The following is an 18,065-nucleotide window of genomic DNA, read 5'->3' as shown; positions in this document are numbered from 1 at the left end:
CATCCCCACCGTCTAGTCCGCAGCCAACTCACCTGGCGCCCCTCCCCCAGCTCCGGTCCCATCCTCAGCCTGGGGGGAACTTGTCCGGAGATGGAGAAGACTCCCCCACCCCCGCCAGTCACCGAGCTGCCGAGCTGCGGGTGAGGACGGCGGGGAAAGGGAGAGCAGCCCGGAGCAGAGTGGGGGTCCTCCTCCAAGGAAAGGGGCAGGACAGTCCCCACACACACCCCGTGCCCAGGACGTCGGCTCCCCGCACCCACCCGAATCCACCCTGGGCTTCAAGTGGCGGCCGGCACAAAGCTGAACCCCCGAGCCGAGCACGCCCATCGCTGCCGCGGGACTCACCTTCTCAGACTCGCTCCTCCAGCTGCTGGGGCCGCTCCCGCAGCAAGCCCGGCTTCTGTCCTTTCCTCCTCTCTGCGTGACCGCTCCCTCGCTCCCTGGATCGCTCCCTCTCTGCCTGGATCGCTCCCTCTCTGCCTCGATCGCTCCCTCGCTCCCTGGATCCCTCCCTCTCTGCCTCGATCGCTCCCTCGCTCTCGGTCTCTCTGCCTCCCTTCTTCCCCCTGGCTTCCCCTACACTCCCTCTCTCCTCTCCTCCTCTCTCTCCCTCCCACCTTCTCTCTCTCCCTCTTGCCCGCCCCTCCGCCGCTTCTCGCTCTCTCTCCCCAGCTGCCCGGACGGCCCCTTCTTCTCCCCCGCCCGCCTTTCTCGGCTGCCTTCTCCCCACGGGGTCCCAGGCGGGAGGGAGGGAGAGGGGGTGAGTCCACAATGCAGCCCCTACCTTCTGCCGCCTCTTTCGCTGCCCGTCCTCCCCCTCCTCCTCTCTCTAGCCGTCTCTATTGTCAGCTGCTCCAGAGCCCAGTCCTTCTCCTCCTCCTCCTCCTCCTCCTCCTCCTCTCCCCTCCCCTCCCCTCCCTCTCACACCCCTCCTTCCATCTCCACCGGCCGCCGCCTCCCGTCCCCAGAACTCCCAGCCTCTCCCATTGGAGGCTGCGGGCGTCAGGACTGAGCCTCCCTTCCCCCAATTTCTCCCCTGAAGTAAGTGGACTAAGTCAAGGAGGAGGAGGGGCCGAGGGGAGGAGGGAAACTGGACAGACACACGTGAGCGAAGCCCACAGGGAGTAGGGGGAAGGGAGAGGGCTTGCTTGGGGTGACGTAATGTGAGGGTGACGCAAGAGACAGGGGAATCTCCCGGCTGGCACGTGACGTCACTGCCCAGGCATCCCTCCCTCTCCCTGCCTCTCTTCTGCAAACCTGACCTCTTCCTCTGGTGGACCCTGGGGACCTGTGGGCTCCTCTCTGTGGATGCCACCCACCCTCAGATCTGTGCTTCTTCGGACAGTGGAAGAGCCCCTAAAGTGTATGTAATGGAAAGAGGACCGGCCTTGGAGGCAGGAGAGAGCAAACAAGCCCACTCTGTCTGACTCTGTGACCTTGGGCAAGTCATTTCTCTCTGTGCTGCAGTTTCCTCACCTACAAAATGGGACTGATAATGCGTCCACTCACCACCTCGACAGATTTTTGTAAACCTTAAAGCCTGTAGAAATGGGAATTGCTTATTAGTGGCAAAATACAGTAATAATAGTGTTTGTTGTATCTTTCCCTAACCCCTCCTAATAGCAGTGCTTTCCTTCTCGTAAATATTTCCTGTTTATTCTGTGTGTCGCTTGCTTCCTATATATTTGTTTGCATGTTGTCCCCCTCATTAGACTGTAAATTCCTTGGGGGCAGAAACTGTCTTTTGCCTCTTTATATCCCCAGCACTTAGCACAGTGTCTGGCGCATAGTAGGTGCTTAATAAAAGTTTATTGAGTTAATTAACTAATGGCAGATTTTGTATTTAACGAGCTAAGTATGACAAGATTTCACATGGGTCTCAGCCATTGTGTGTTTGGCTCTCTTTATATGGTAAAGGAAGGTGGAGCAAGAGGGCCTAAGGCCATCAGGGTACAGTGCGGGCGGGATATCAATGCAGAGCTGATATGGAGAAAGACCTCCATGCTGGCACAAGCTGGAGGTAAAGCTGATTGTTAAATTTTCAGAGTGAAAAATGGCAAATGCTAGAAATCAGGTGTTGATTTATTTTTCAGTTGTTGAAACTTTTAAAAGTGATGGAGAAAATGCGAATAATGCAAATTAAGCTTAAAAGTGAGTCCTGTGCATCTTTTGGACAGAGCCAGTTATTAAAGATGTCCCAGCACACCACGAATCTGTGGTGGGGTACTCCCTCCAAAGGTACAAGTGGCAAGGCATCCATGTCTTCTGGTCCTGTCTAACTCTTGTCTGTGGCCTTCTATGATTTCTCAGGGAGATCACCCAAGATTCTGCTAGCCTTCCTTTAGATCAAGAAGAGAAATACATATTTCATTATGCTATTATTGGGCAGCTAGGCGGTACAGTGGAAAGAGCCCCTGGGCCTACAGACTTGACTTCAAATCTCCCCTCAGAAACTTATTAGCCGTGTAACCCTAAGCAAGTCACTTAACCTTTTTTTGCCTCAGTTCCTCATCTGTAAAATAGCTGGAGAAGGCAACACTACTCCAGTATCTTTGCCAAGACCTGAACTGGGTCATGAAGAATCAGAAAACAAATAAATATGTATTATGTTAGTATTACTTCCCCTGAGAGAGTGGAAGTATCGGGCACCCCGAATTGCTCATCTGCATGGAGAGAATATCTATGCTGGAAGTTTTCTACCCATACTCACACATATACCATCATCATCATCATCAACGTAGGAATGTTTCTGTAGGATTTCAGATTTATAAACTGTTTTCCTCAATTATCTTGTGAGGAAGATAGTGTAAGTATTCCCCTGTTCTACAAATTACAGAACTGAGAGCTGAAAGGGCCACTTGTTTCCCCAAGTCCTGGCTACAGAACCTTGGAAACCACAGGGTAATTGCAAAGGGGTCCACTGAAGGTGGAACCAGACCTAGGACTGAAGCATTCTTCAATTCAACCAAATTTCAAATCTCTGAAAAGGGCAAAAGAACATCTACCTAATTCTGATTAACACCATTATTATCATTCCCCCTTTCACAGATGAGAAAACTGAGGCTGGTAGAGATTAAGAGACTTGCCCTAGTCTAGTATTTGTAGCTGAATTTGAACTCAGAACTTCCTGTCTTGAGGCCCAGTGCTCTACCCACTGCACCACCTGATTTTTATTAACTATTATATTGCCCACTAGCTTTGTTTCCTCTGCAAGTTTGATAAGGATAATTAATAAACAAGCAGACCTTCTTTAGATTGAACAAACAATGACTCACACTTGTATCTATTGCCATCTCTCAAACATATGTAGATACTGTTGTGATTAATAAAATACAAATTCACTGAAACATGTCATTGAATTCATTGTAGCTCTTTGTGTATTGTATATTTTCTGATTCGATGAATCAAAGTTACAATTATTATCATGTTGGAGGGATTTCCATTAAATTTCTCAAAGTTAAAAAGATTGGGAATCATTGACCTAGTCCAATTCCTGAGGAATTGAGGTTCAGCAGGGAAACTGATTGACTCAAGATCGCATAACTAGCAATTGTCAGTGTCAGGACTCCACTTGAACTCAGATCTTTTGACTTCAAGATCAAGGTTGTTGTCCCATATTAGAGATGGGGACACTGAGGCTCAGGGAGGCAAGAATGCTCCAAGTTACTTACCGAGGTGGTCACCTGTCAGGGACACCTCCAGCTTCTCATGTGTTCTGGGTATGGAGACCAAATGAGAAATTGCCAGTGGGGAGCATCCAGGCTAAGTAAGAACTGAAAGAGCTAGAATAGCTTCTCCAGGCATTAGTGTTTGGAGCCCCAGTACTTGATGATATTTCTAAAAATCTCATTCACCTGTAGCATCATCCACAGGCTCACGAAGGGATTGAAAACCCCCCTTGGCACTTGTTCAGTCATTTCAGTTGTGTCCCACTCTTCATGACTCTGTTTGGGGTTTTCCTGGAAAAGATGCTGGAGTGCTTTATCATTTCCTTCTCCAGCTATTTTACAGATGAGGAAAGTGAGGTAAATAAGGGTTAAGTGACTTGCCCAGGGTCACACAGCTAGTAAGTGTGTCTGAGGCCAGGATTTGAATCAAGTGGTCCTGACCCCTTCCAGGCCCCATGCACCACCCAGCTGCCCTATAAACCCTCAGCATTAGTGAATTTCTAATTTTTTAAAATTCTTTTTAAAAAATATTTATTTGCTTATTTGTTTATTTATTTATTTTTAGTTTTCAATATTCACTTCCATAAGATTTTGAGTTCTAAATTTCTTTCCCTTCCTCCCACCACAAGATGGCATGCCATATGATATAGGCTCTACTTATACATTTCATATTTTCACATTAATCATGTTGTAAAGAAGAATTAGAACCAATGGGAGGAGCCACAAGAAAGAAGAAACAAAAAAAAGAGAGCAAATATTATGCTTCAATCTGCATTCAGACTCCCTAGTTCTTTCTCTGGATGTGGGTAACATTTTCTCTCCTGTGTCTTTTGGAGTTGTCTTAGATCCTTACATTGCTAAGAAGGGTTAAGTCTGTCAAAGCTGGTCGTCACACAGTGTAACCGTTACTTTGTACAATGTCCTCCTGGTTCTGCTCACTTCACTCAGCATCAGTTCACATAAGTCTTCCCAGGATTTTCTGAAGTCCACCTACTCATCATTTCTTATAGCACAATAGTACTCCATTACATTCATATACCACATCTTGTTCAGCCTTTCTCCAATTGATGGGCATCCCCTGAATTTCTGATTCTTTGCCACCACAAAAAGAGCTGCTATAAATATTTTTGTCCATGTGGGTCCTTTTTGAATTCCTAATTCTTATCATAGCTATATCAGATTGCAAACAAGACCTATGTCCCACACATCTTTATTTCCCCAATACCTAGCACAGGGCCTTGCATGTAGCTCAGATAAGAACTGGACCTGTAATTTTATTGCTATATAGAGCCCCCCAGAAGCAGATACTCCCTTGACCATTCACACAGCTCTGAAGGCTTACAGAATTGCCTAGATCACTGATCAGATCTTCCTGACTCCAAAAGCCAGTTTCCCATTCACTAAGGACTAGACTCCAGCTGCCTTCCTTGCATATAACAGGTACTCACTTAATGTGTGTTGTATTGTACCAAAAACCAAGCTTCCAGATTCCCAAGTCAGGCCTCTTGAACACCAGAATAGGACACCAAAGTGTCAGTGAATTTTTTGTTGTCCTTTCAAATTCAACCTCTCATTGCTGTGTTGCATTAGGGAGAGAACTAATCTTTATAATTTATTTATTTTTCGTTTTCAACATTCACTTTTATAAGATTTTAAGTTTTAACTTTTCTCTCTCTCCTTCCTCACCCCCTCCCCAAGATGGGATGCAATCTTATATAGGCCATACATGTACAATCATATTAAATATATTTCCACATCAGTCATGTTGTAAAGAAGAATTAGAACCCAAGGGAAAAACCATGAGAAAAAAATAAAAAAAGAATAACAGTCTGCTTTGATCTTCATTCAGACTTCATAGCTCTTTCTCTGGGTTGTGGATGGCATTTTCCATCATGAGTCTTTTGGAATTGTCTTGCATCCTTGCATTGCTGAGAAGATTTAAGCCTGTTATAGTTGATCATGTCAAAACATTGCTGTTACCATGTAGAGTATTCTCCTGGTTCTGTTTACTCCACTCAGCATCAGTTAATAAATTCTGTGGAATTATGCATGAGTGTATTGAGTTAGAAGGAAAGTATGTAACTGAGGCAGTTTAATTGGTAATATTAGGAGAAGCAAAGCAGGGTAAGGCAAGGGAAAGAGTTCTGGAGAGGGGTCAGGGTTCATCCCAGGGCCCTGGATCTTCATCTAGGGTCCATCACTAATATACTGGATGACCTTAGGCAAGTCATTTTCCCTGTTTCTCTGTGAAATGAGGATATTAGATTGGATGAGTTCTCAGTTTTTTGTTAGCTCTGAGAGCAGTGTAATGAGACTATTAATCACCTTCCTACATCTCCCTTAATGTAGCCAAAATGCCATTAGCTTTCTCATCTGCTATATCACAGTGTTCACCCTCATTGAAGTCCAATAAAATTTCTGGATCAGACAAACTGCTGTCAAGCCAAGTGTGTTTCATCCCCTGCCTCCCAACTCATGCTTGTAAAATAGATTTTCGGGGTCCAAAAGAAGGGCTTTATATTTATTCCTATTAAATCTTGTCTTACTAGATTTGGTCAGTGCCTTGCATGACAGTGACAGTAAGTAGACTGTCAAAATTTTTTTGGATCCTGACTCTCTGAGTAGTGTGTAAGCTATTTCTCTCACCTTTGTTGTATCAACAAATGGGATGAGGATATGATTTTATGCCTTTATTAAAGTCATTCATAAAAATGGGCTCAATTACAGATCCCTGTGGCACCTTCTAGGAGGCTTAAATCAAACCATAAATGCCTATTCCTGGATTCCAGTCACTCAATCAATCTGGAGTATACCATGTGAATTTTTGGAACCCAAGTGTAAGACTTTACACTAATTCCAATTAAATTTTATCTTCTTTGATTTAACCCAATATACTAAACTAATCTTCAATTCTAAATACCATTTTGCCCACATTTCTCCATTTTCCCCAAAAAGATAACACAAGAAACTTTCTCAAATGCTTTGCAAAAAATCTAGAAATAAGGGTGGGCTCTCTGGGTATAAGAGTGAAGGGAAACACTTCCAGAAATAAATGTGATATAAAAACAAAACACATTAATAAAAATAAATTTCTGTAACTACATACTGGTATGGATGGACTTTTTTTAAAATAGATGCAGCATACACTTTAAAGGTTGGGTTTGAACCTAGGTCTTCTGACTTCAAAGCCAGTACTCTTTCCTTCATAACTTAACAAGGTTATTGTAAGAAAGAAACTTTGCAAACTTTAAAAGTGATATAAAAAGGTGAGCAACTGTTTTCAAGGTTACAAGCTGCGTTTGCTATTGCCTGACTTCCATTTCAACTGACCAACTCTCTGACTTCAGGCTCATCCCTTTTTGACTGAGGCTTAGTGTTTCCTAACCTCTGTTAGGTCTTCCTGTTCTTGCCTCATTTCTTTCCCCATGGAACATCCAGGTCCATAGTTGATAACAGGTAGGAAGGGGTTAATGGCCCCAGCTCCCAAGGCATTAACTCTTGATTTGCTGCCACCTGGTGGTGAGATAGGACAAATGGTTGGTCCGCGTTGGAAATGGGATTTTAACACAGGTCTCCTGACTGCAGGGTTCTTTCCCCTACTTAGAGAAGCAGAGTCAAGTGAACTCCGTGCATATACAATGCAGTGATGAACAACTGAGAAAAACAGCCCTCCAGTGCTATCTACTTTACAAAGTGATCTCCCATCCATTCTATCGTGGGTCTGAGAGAAAACAAGGATGTAAGTCCCAGATTTACACAGACCAGAGGGCTTGCCCAGGATGCCAGGCACTTTGATGGACCTTTCTGGTATAGAGAATCCTTGGGCTACACTATTCCACAGACTTTCAGGAATCTTCATTTTGTTTGGGGATTCCAGTGGCCTTGAGGAAGGGACTTTGCCCAAGTCTGGGGGTAACAGACAGGCATTGGAGGCAAGGAAGTGAGAGTGTTCAGACCAGAGAGCAAACACAAAGATAACAAGCATGTAGTAAGAGTGAACTGAAGCTGAGACTTGGTCTAAACAAGCAGTTGTGACCATTGTGGTAGTTTGGTAGTCAGAGTAAAGTCCAGTGAACAGCTCCTTTCTGTCCCTGCTTTGCTGGAGCACAACACTGAGGCAAATTTTCACCCAGAATTTAGATCTCAATCCCTTTCTTTGGAAACCTTCTCAAAATGACTAGGATTTGTAGTTAGGGGAAAACAAATGACCTTGGCTATGAGACCTATCACATATTAGTCTTCTAAATTCCTTGTTTGAATGTTAATTTGTACTTTATGTTACTTGATACTGCTAATAATTTACATGGTCATTAACAATAGTTTTTTAATAAGTTTATGATCTAAAATGGAAAGAGGGGAAACTATACTATGGAACAAGAGATTTCCTCAGCTTTACTCTGGGGTGAGGGACAGGTCAGTTAGAGAAAGAGCTTCTGCAAATTTGGTAATTTCTGAGAATGTTCTAAAGTCTGCCTATTAGACTGCCTTTGAACTCAGAGAGAGAATTAATGATGGAATGAGCCAACAGTGGAAAGTGGTTGAGCTTCTGTGGTTGTCCCCAAGTGTACCTGAAATCCCATACTCCCACCACACAAGAGCTACAAAGTCATACTCCATGAGGAACAATAGAAGGAACTGAAGTGTGTAGCCAAGTGAAGAATTAGGATGGTCGGGATCAGTGTTCTCAAATGTCTCAAGTGCTGTCACGTGGAAGATGGAGCCAGTTTGTTGTTTTTTTAAAGCTGTCATTCAGTCTCATGTACCCTAGGTCATCTGATCCTTCCATGTATGACCAGTCACTCCCACCCTCACTCCCAAACAACATAGCTCTCCTCTATTTTAGAGGGGCATACAAATTTAAGAGATCATGTTACCAAGCAAGATGGCAGAGTGATGACTTTTCCTTAATCCCAGCAAGCCAGCAACCTCTAAAAAAAGAATTATGCACTAAATGTAGAGTAATTACAACTGAATCTACAAGGTAAGTGGATAGCAACCTGTATAAAGTAAAAATCTCATGAAATAACGCTGGAGAGCTTTACTATTTAAAGGTCTCGTTCTTATTTCCAACCTCTCCTACAGGCTGGGATCAGTTAATACAAGCAAATTTGTAGGCTTCCAATTCAGGGTCTAGCAGTAAGGACCCTTATCTGTTTCCCACACTGCATTTGTGTTCGTCTTTTGTTGCCAAAGAAGACCATGCCATCAGAGAAATATTGATATGACTTGCACTTGACTTTGTCTTGAGTGAGGGGGGCTGTGCAGGTCACCAGCCTCATTTCTCCTCCAGAGCCATCTGAATCCAGTGACCAAATATTCATCAGGATGACTGGAAATTACCCAGGATGAGGCAATTGGGGTTAAGTGACTTGCCCAAGGTCACACAGCTAGTGAGTGTCAAGTGTCTGAGATGAGATTTAAACTCAGGTACTCCTGACTCCTGCACTGGTGCTCTATCCACTGCACCACCTAGCTGCCCTTCCCACATTGCAATGACAGCCTGAACCCCTCCCCTCTTTTCCTGTCATTCCAAAAGAGCTAGAACACACTGATTCTGCCTAGCCACTCCAAGAAAAAGGAGAGTTTATTGGGTGAGAGTATGGAGTAGTACAGAAGATACAGACAGGGCAGAAAATAAAGGCAGAATGTGAAAACATAGGCTATGTAGTCACAGGCTAACAGGGAAAGATCTTGAAGCTGGAAGAAAAGTGTATTAGAAATCCAGCTGGGACTAGTTCTCTTCTCCAGCGTTCACTCTGAGAAAAAACTTGGGCCAATTGAATCCATATTCCCCAGTGTAAGGTGACTGAGGACACCTAGCCAGTCTACTTTGAAGAATTATGTAACAGTGGAAAGAAGAAAGGTCAAAGAGTGAGGAAGAAAACTAGAGGTAAGTTATAGGGAATATATGAGAAAGGTAGAAATATAGAAGTTTAAGAGAGAAAACCTAAATAAAAATCTAGTTTACTGGGAGAGAAACCAACAGAGAGGAGAGGAACCTAAAAATAGAAAGAATGAGATTAGTTGGTTTGTTTTTAAAAGAAGAGTCTAAAACACCACAAACAAGTATTATATCATAAGGAATAGAAACAAAATTACAATGGAAGAGAAAATCCTGCTTATTCTTCGGAGATGATAGAATAGCAGCAAAATATTCTAGAATGGGTCAAAAGAGAAATAAAAATTTTAAAACATGAATTTAGATCAGCTATCAGAACTCTCAATTCAGAATTTAAAACCCCAAATAACAGAATAGGGGAAAAAATAAATACAAAATGAACCTTCTCTCAAAAAAAGAAAAGCTCTGAAAGAGAATAACAAGTACAAAAGCTCTGAAGTAGAGGACAATTTGGTAGAAGAGAAGCAAAAGGTAATAATATTAAAAGAACACATGTATTCTCTACAAGCCAAAGCAAATGACCTTGAAGACAGGATAACTTAGGGATTATAGGTTTACAAAGCACATTTCTTATAAGCATGTGAGATTGACAGGGTTATTATTCACATTTTACTGCTTACTTCACTTTATATCAGCTCATATTAACCTTTCCATACTTCGCAGAATTCATCATGTTAGTAATTTCTTATAGTTCAGTCATATCCCATTTACATGCATGCACCACAATTTGTTTAGCCATTTTCCAGTAAATGATCATTGACTTTGTTTCTAGGTCTTTGCTATTACAAAAAGTGCTATTATAAATATGTCAGTGCATATGGAGATTCTTTTTGTCAGTGACTTCCTTGAGATATGTGTATACACATACACATGTGTATGTATATATGTGTATGTGTGTATGTATATATATGTACATATATATGTGTGTGTGTGTGTGTGTGTGTGTGTGTGTGCATACTTAGCAGAATCTCTGGGTTAAAGGATATGGATGTTTTGGCCACTTTACTTGCCAAATTCCAAACTGTTTTCCATAATGGTTGTACCACTTCACAGATTATTAACAATGTAATGTGTCTACGTTACACAACCCTTCCAACAGGGACTGTTCTCATTTTTGTCACATTTGCCAAATTACTGGATCAGAGCAGTATTTTTATGGAGATATTATCATTATTACTTCATTACTGCATGAATTGTGAGTTTGTTGATGTTGGCACCTTATTGATAAAGATTAGAATACTCCAACCCTCAGGTAATATTCTTTAAGAATTACAGCAGCTGAAAAATCTGCTGGTGGTCAGCCCCATGAAGCTGAGTCTCCCTGAGATACGCTTGGGACATTCTCCAACAATGGCACTCAAACCATCGCTGGGACTATCTGGGTTGACCTCATTAGAGTTTGTGCCTTCCTTGGCATAACTTTCAAGAACCCAGTCACCTTCACACAGTGCTTAGGCATTGGAGGGGGACTTATTCATAGTAATATACCTCCAGATCTTAGACAACTCAGCATCACAGCCAGATAGATAAAAGGAACTTCCAGGGGAACATTCCTAAGATCAGAGAAATTACTCACAGACACACCAGAGCATCAGTCCACTGCAGCTATGCAACTCTCCTTCCCTACAAGGCCTCTAATGTGGTCCTCTCTTCTGGTACTGGGTGGTTCTTTAGACACAGGGTGATGAGGACTAGTTTCCACACATGACCAGTGAAATTTCTTGAATGTTTTGGCTTCTGTATAGATCCAGCCCCAGCAAGAGGTTAATGTCTGTCTAGGGCTATTAGCTATAGTTGCTGCAGCATGCCCCAATGGACTAGCTGTATCATCTTTCCTGTTGTACTAACGGAGAGAATCATCATGACAACAAAGTCAGCAGGAGCGGAAATCACCAAGTCCTGTCCAGGTCTATGCACAGAAAAAGAGGCCAGGACAACCCTGGAGTCAAAAATGATCTCGGGATAAAAAAAAGCCAGACAAGCAGGATCCAGGCAAGAGCCCAGGATTTTCATTGAAATCAAAGCAGTTTGCCATTTTCAGAAGGTAATCTGTCTTAGCAGTCTTTCAGGGTCTGCAAAATGCTTTATGTAGCTAATAGAGACAATCAGGGAAGCCCCTGATTTCTTGAAATGGGGCACCTTGCATAGAACTGGACATACTCACTCTACCTGTGAGAATGGACGGGAGCTCAGAGATGAAAGGTTTGCAGATTGGGATAAGGAAACAATCTTTGATTGGTCCCTGTGAGTGGGGGCTATGTAGAAGATGATCAGCTACCGAACCAGAAAGACCTACCTACTCAGAAAGATATAAAAGGCGAGGAAAAACTTTGTCTCTAGTTCTCTGTCTCTCCCTCTGTCTCTCTGTACTTCTCTGTGTCTGTGTCTTTGTCTCTGCCTCTGTCTCTGCTTCCTCTATCTTGTGTGTGTGTGTGTGTGTGTGTATGTGTGTGTGTCTGTTCTCTCTCTGTCTCTCTCCATTGCTCTATCTTTCCTTCGCTCTTCACTTACTTAATATTCAGGCAGCCTTTCTCTTGGACTTCTAGCAAGGGAGTAAAGTGAATTTCTCTTCCCTACCCCTGCAGCTACAACTGAAGCACATGGCTCCTGTTCTTGCCCAGATGAGCCTGACTCAAGTACCTGAATACCTCTTATGTTTTGGACTTTTTTCTCCCGAGCTCAAGTCACTAAACAGTGATCCAAGGTACATAGCAAGAGGAGGTTTCTACAATTATACCAACTGGACAATGATCTAACCAAAAGGACTAAGGAACTCCAAGCAAACCATGCCCAGATGACTAGAAGATTGAGATTTTGTGAGTTTCTTAGACAATACAGATTCAAGTTGTTTTTACCTCCCACTGGAACATACTAGGTATAATGTGTCATTTTTTATACCCTGTAAGTATTTGCTAAGGAGCACTTGAGTCTTTTGTGTTTTTATAATTTATTTTGTGTTAGAGGAAACAGACAATCCATATCTCATATCTGCTCTATATTGCACATCTTCTCTAGAAGGGATTCCATTCATCTTTTTTGAGGAGAACCTAGACTTAAGGAATATATAATTTTGTTTAGACGTATTCTCAAGAGGTCTTTCCAGGATGAATCTGGGTTGACTTGAGTCGAGGGCCAAGGGTCCCTTGTGAGAGGAGATTCCCTAGGCTACAGGGGCATCTAAAAAAATCCTTTTGAAAGATATTTTAGCATCCTTGTATATTTGCAAACTGCTTTACATACATTGTCTCATTGAGTCCCATGTCAAGGTAAGCACTAAAGTGATTATCATCCCTGTTTTGGTTCAGACCTATCAGAAGCCAGAGTTTTCAGTGCATTTTGAATTGGAAGCCAGATCAAAGAGCATTCATCCATTCAGTGCCCACAAAGTGCAAACACCTGCTAAGTGCTGGGTACACAAAGACAGAACAACAACCAAAAAGTGGCTCTTACCCTCAGGGAGCTGTCATTCTGCTGGTTGGAAGGGACCTCAGAAATCAACTAGCCTAACCCCCTCACTGCAGAGAGGAAATCCAGCCTCAGGGAAATGAAGTGATTTTGCCCAAAGTCCAATAGGTAGTAAATGGCAGAGTAGGAATGAGAAGTCATGTTCTCTGATTCCACATCCAGGACTCCATGCATCCCCAGTGCAAACAGATCCTGGTGATTAAGGACTGCATCTTTTTCTTCCTTGTGTCTCCCATGGCACCCAGCACAAGGCCTTGGATATAACAGGCACTTAATAAACCTTTATTGAATTTGCTTGAATGGAATGACTAAATCCCCAGCAGCTCAGAGGATGTGAGAGCATCATTTATCAGGGGTGTACCAAGCAGAAGAGGGTAGTGCCATCAGCTGGCTCTGGCTCTGAGGAACAAACAGAGATTCTTTGTTCTCCAGTCAGACAGCAACCTGAACCTTAGTCAGCTGGCTTGAGATGATTTCACTGCTTTGATGGAGTTGTGATCTCATTGCAAACCATGCTCTCTGACACTCTGTGACTCCTGCCCATGTCCTCCAGTAACCCTTCCTCAGCAAATCCAAAATGCTGAGCCCTACTTGCAGGTCTCTCCCTCCCTTTCAGTGCATGTCTGCCTCACCTTTCCTTTACACATTTATGTGCATAGGTCATCACGGGAAATACGATATAGTTTATTTACACCCACAAACATACCTCTGTCCATGGTCCTCTGGGCAACCTATAAGTCTGATTCTCTTAGGGTCTAAGACTTAGATCTCATAGCTTTTCATGATTCACAGCTATACAGCATTACCCTCTGCATGAAGCCTTCCTGATCCTCCTCTCAACTACCTCCCTTCCAAACTACCTTTTATTTACTTACTTTGTACATAAATTTCCTTAACAGAAAATTCAGAACTTCATTTTCCATCAGTGACTCTGATTGGTTTTGGCTCCTGAAGACCATCTTCCTCTCCCACTGCCCTACTTTTGTGTATATTCTTTTTTGTATTGTCTTCTCTCATTAGATTGTAAGCTCCTTGAGGCCAGGGACTTTATTTTAAATCTCCAGCAGTTAGCATGATATATCCCACACAGTAAGGGCTTAGTAAATGTTTATTAACTATTGGTAGTTTCTGGGCTCCTTACCAAATGAAGGGGAAAAAAAATCTTTCAACAATTCTGCTTAACTGGAACTGAAAATGCTTATGTTATAGGGAAAATATCTCCTCTCTGAGTTCATATGGTAGGAAACTGCCTCCAAAATATATTTACCACAATGCAGAAATGATAGATGTAATAATCTAGGTTTTATTATTATGTTCAAACAAAGACTCAAGCCTCAGAGAAAACCTGAACCATCATTAGGATTTTAACAAGGCTTTTTATAGGCAAAATTACATCCAAATGACAGAGGAATAATTCTTTTACATATTACAATCTTGTACATTCCTCTTAGGCCATAAAAGTTAAAGAAAAGACAGATTCATAGTAGTTTACTTCCTTCAATGTCATAAAAGTTGAACAATCTTACTATAGAGTCTTAATCTCATACATCCCTTAGGGAAAGAAACTCCATCAAACAAACTCCATAGGTAAACTAAGTCAGGTTACAGATTAAGTTACCTTTAGAGGATCCACAAATAGGATGATTAAAGAGGAAGATTAATACTTTACCAAGATCACCAAGAAGACTAGGTGTCCAGGGAATTCTTCCTTCAGCAATTAGCTCGGGGAGTTAACAAATAACTATCACTTTGACTCTCCTTGGCTTCTATCTGAGAAATATCAAGCAGTTTTCCCTCATTTCATGAGTCAGAGTTTGGACAGGCAAGATTAATATTAACAGAAGACAGCTTTCAGTTAACAAAAATTTGCAGGAGGTATAACCCTGAGTTCCAAGTAATAAAAAATTTTAAAAGAAAATTTAAAATTCCCACAATACTTACAAAAAACCTATTTACTTGTCTGACTGTTTAAAGTGAATATGTGCTCTAAGTCTCTGAGTGGGGAGAGATCTTGAGCTCTACAATCTGAGGCCTGCATACATAAACCTCTAGCTTTTGTCTTTTTTGGGTTTATTCATTCCTATTAGGAGAAGGAATATTCTACCATGCTGCAACTTTGTAAATTTCAAAAAGTCTAGAGAACAGTCTAGCACAGAGAGTCAATGTTAGTATAGGACACTGCAAAGAAGCAATGATTTTGCTAATAGTGGAGCTAAGTTAAGGCTAGTGCAAGCTAAGGGAATGACCTGGATCAATGCATCCAACTGAATCCAAGGAGACAAGTAATCTAGCAACTGTGCCACATTCAGAAGTAAACTTAGTTGGGTGAATGCTTTACAACAACTGCTCTGAGCCTGAGTCCACTCCTTTTGGGGAGTGAAATGATAAAGGTAAGAACTTGTCCTCAGGTTAGGGGAAATGTTTATACTAATGATCTTGCAGTATACTCTCAGTAAATATCCCTTTGCAAAAGCTATTTGATGTTAATTGGTTATATCATATTAGAGGGCTAACCTTTGGCTATTGATGTGGGGAGAACACCCCAGAATAAGAGCTTGAGCGGATAGCACTAGAAAGATTCCTCCAACCCTGTCAAGGGTATCACTAGAACCCTGAAGGGGAAATGTAGCCAGCAGAGCTCTGGGGACCCAACCTGATAGTATGCCTACAGATGTGATGAGTCAATTCAGTTACTCTCCACACAACTGTATAAATGAATGAAAAACCACTATGCTATGTGATTGTACTATGCTAAGCACTGAAGATAAAATGCCAAAGCAAAGATACAAAATGCCCTGGCCTTAAGGAGTTTCCATTCTTAGGGGAGAGACTATCCACACAGGGGAGTAGTGACCAGAACAGGGCATTTTGGTCCCAAAAGGTACTTGACTTGTTTAAGTGATAATCTCATCATTCTAAAGGATCTGGAATGATTCTCACTTATAGGGGAAAACTGGCTGTCCAGTGAAAATGATAAGAACACTGAAAAAAAGCAAATAACTTCTAGAATTTTTAATGAAGGAAATGAAAACTGGACATATTCTGACATGCCCCTGAAAGTTCAGGAAAGATTTACAATGGTTCATAGAAAGGATAGTCAGGATTCCTTAGGCCAGAATTCCTCTGCCTTAGTCAGACCACATCTGGAATTTTGTGTTCACTTCAGTTGGAAAGAAAATTTGATAAGCTGGAGGGAAAGCTTCCAGTGGAGTGCATTGAGTCTATGCTAAATGAGGATAAACAGAATGACTAGGGATATTTAGCTTTAGAAAGAGAAGAGTGAGGAAGTGACATTTGAATGTCTGTCATATATGGAAGCAGGATTATACTTGTTCTTAACAATAGACAGACATTGCAAAGAAGCAAAGTTAGGTTTGATGTAAGGAAAAACTTTGCAGCAATTAAAGCCGTTTGTTGTCGTTGTTTGTCCTTGGTTCTGAAAGAGGACTATGACATCAGGGAGTTGATGCCATGACACGCAAGTGAAATGGATTTAAGTGAGACAGGGCTGTGTAAAGTCACCAGACTCATTTTCTCCTTCGGAGCCATCTGGGTCCAGTGGCCAGATGTAGATCAGGATAAATGGAGATGGCTCCCAGCAATTAAAGCTATCCAAAAGTACATATATGTCTAGCTCTAACAACCTGTGATCTACATCAGCACATTCTACGTTCCCAGGACCCTTCCAGCTCTAACATTCTGTGTTTTATATTAGAATGTTCTATGTTCCAAAGACCCTTCCAGTTTTGAAATTCTGTGCTCTACATCAGAATATACTATGTTCCCAGAACCCATCCAGCACTGACATCTTGAGTTCTATGTTCCCAGGACTCTTCTGGCTATGATACTCTGTGTTCTGCTTTCTAAGGACACTTCCTGCTCTGACATCCTGTGTTCTATGTTAGAACATTCTACATTCCCAGGACCCTTCCAGCTCTGATAGTTTTGACATCTTGGGCTCCACATTGGAAGGTTCTACATTCCCAGGACCCTTCCACCTTTCACATTCTGTGTCCTATGTAAGAAGGTTCTATGTTCCAAGGACCCTTCCAGCTCTGGCATTCTAGGATTCTTAGGGGCTAGCTGAAAGTATTTTTAACATTTGTTTGCAAAGACTTCATCACTGCCTCTTTTACTAGGACTCTGATTGTTATTCAAGTTCACAGTGAAGGTGAATAGACACTGAAAAGTATTTGAATTTTTGCTTAAACTGGCATAGCTTGAAAGTTTTTATGTTACAGAAGTCAACATTTACTAAGCCCCTTGAGTAGAGTCATGAGTAGATGCATAAGCTATACAAGACATCACACAACACACACACACACACACACACACACACACACACAATGACTTTAGAACACTGAGAAAGTAATATGATTGCAAGACAATTGTTGTATTCAATAAGCAAAATCTCTCTGCATCTTCTCCTCAGGGTTCTTAGTTCTATCTTCTAAGACCAAGCAGGACAAAACTATTCCTTTCTTCATGTGACAACCATTCACATCCTTGAAGATACTAATTGTGTCCCCCTTAAATCTTCTCTTATCCTAGCTAAAAATCTCAGTTCCAACAGATTGCTTGACTTTACGCAAGTTGCTTCATTTTTCTCATCCTTGCTTCCTCATTTCTCTGACTCCTTCCTGGGAGGGGGGGGGTATGGTGAACAAATGAAAATAATAAATGGAAAGTGCTTTGAAAACTGCAACAGACTCTAACACTGTATTCTGGGTAAACAAGACTATTAGAGAAATGGCCTTCAAATTAGATGGTGTCACTTGCCTTTCAGAGACGATTTTAAAGATTTTTTGCTGTCAGACACAAAATGCAGGGCTATGGGATGCAAATGGCTAAATACTAACTCCCATAACTTCTGGGCAAGCCACTTTCTTATACGTAAAATGAAGGCTGAGATGGACTGAATAGAAGATATCAGAAAATTACAGAATTTAGAGTTGGAAGAGACCTCATTGCCCTTCTTATCTAACTCATACTCAAAAAGGAATCTCTACTGTATTATACCCAAAAAGGAGTGA

At 41.9% G+C, this 18,065-nt stretch overlaps 1 protein-coding gene across 2 annotated transcripts in view; it reads right to left on the bottom strand.

Moving 5' to 3' along the window:
* The window catches only part of PAK1 (p21 (RAC1) activated kinase 1), a 205,986-nt gene extending 205,088 nt beyond the window's left edge, over positions 1-898 (bottom strand). The window contains exon 1 of one of the 2 annotated variants that reach the window (XM_072610766.1): positions 346-898. The gene's annotated coding sequence lies outside the window, so the exon portion shown is untranslated. The remainder of the gene's footprint in view (positions 1-345) is intronic. The other variant, XM_072610769.1, reaches the window with a different exon arrangement.
* Positions 899-18,065: the final 17,167 nt, after the last annotated feature.

This window comes from Notamacropus eugenii, chromosome 5, assembly GCF_028372415.1.
Source record: "Notamacropus eugenii isolate mMacEug1 chromosome 5, mMacEug1.pri_v2, whole genome shotgun sequence".
NCBI classification, from domain to species: Eukaryota; Metazoa; Chordata; class Mammalia; order Diprotodontia; family Macropodidae; genus Notamacropus; species Notamacropus eugenii.
This window is presented reverse-complemented; position numbering and strand designations above follow the sequence as displayed.